Below are 622 nucleotides of genomic sequence, written 5' to 3'. Positions count from 1 at the left end.
GCCGGTGGAACTACCATGGGTGCATGCTGGGCCCTCTGCAGGACAGAGTGTACTGCCTGTATCCTTCGGTGCTCCCCCTGACGACCAGATGTCGATCGCTGCATCGGAGTGCTCTCTCTCTCTCTCCGGGGATGACAACTCGACTGCGTTGCTCCCTTCGGGGAGAGTGGCGTTTCCCGAGTCAGACCCAGAAATGACGGCAATGCTTTCCTGGGCTGCCGAGAATGTCGGGCTCGTGTGGAATCCTCCACCGCGTCCTGGTCCTTCAAGGCTGGATGAGTGGTTCGTCGGTGGGGGTCGCGCTGGGGGTTCTCAGCGCCCCCCTCCGGTGCCATTCTTCCCAGAAGTGCATGAGGAGCTCACAAGATCGTGGAAAGCACCTTTTACTGCCCGAAACAAGTCTTGTAGCTCCTTCCCTCTCACCACCCTCGATGGTGGGGCCACTTTGGGGTACGCGGGCATTCCCTCGATGGAGCGGTCTGTGGCCATGCAACTGAGTCCAACAGCCGCTACTACTCTGCGGGGTGACCCATGTCTCCCCTCACGGGCCTGTAAGTATTCGTCAGGCTTAACTGGCAGTGCTTACAGAGCTTGTGGGGAGGCGGCTTCTGCCCTCCACGCC

This window comes from Sinocyclocheilus rhinocerous, unplaced genomic scaffold (assembly GCF_001515625.1).
Source record: "Sinocyclocheilus rhinocerous isolate Xijiao unplaced genomic scaffold, SAMN03320098_v1.1 scaffold225, whole genome shotgun sequence".
NCBI lineage: Eukaryota > Metazoa > Chordata > Actinopteri > Cypriniformes > Cyprinidae > Sinocyclocheilus > Sinocyclocheilus rhinocerous.
The sequence above is the reverse complement of the archived record's forward strand: the minus strand, read 5'-3'. Positions refer to the sequence as shown.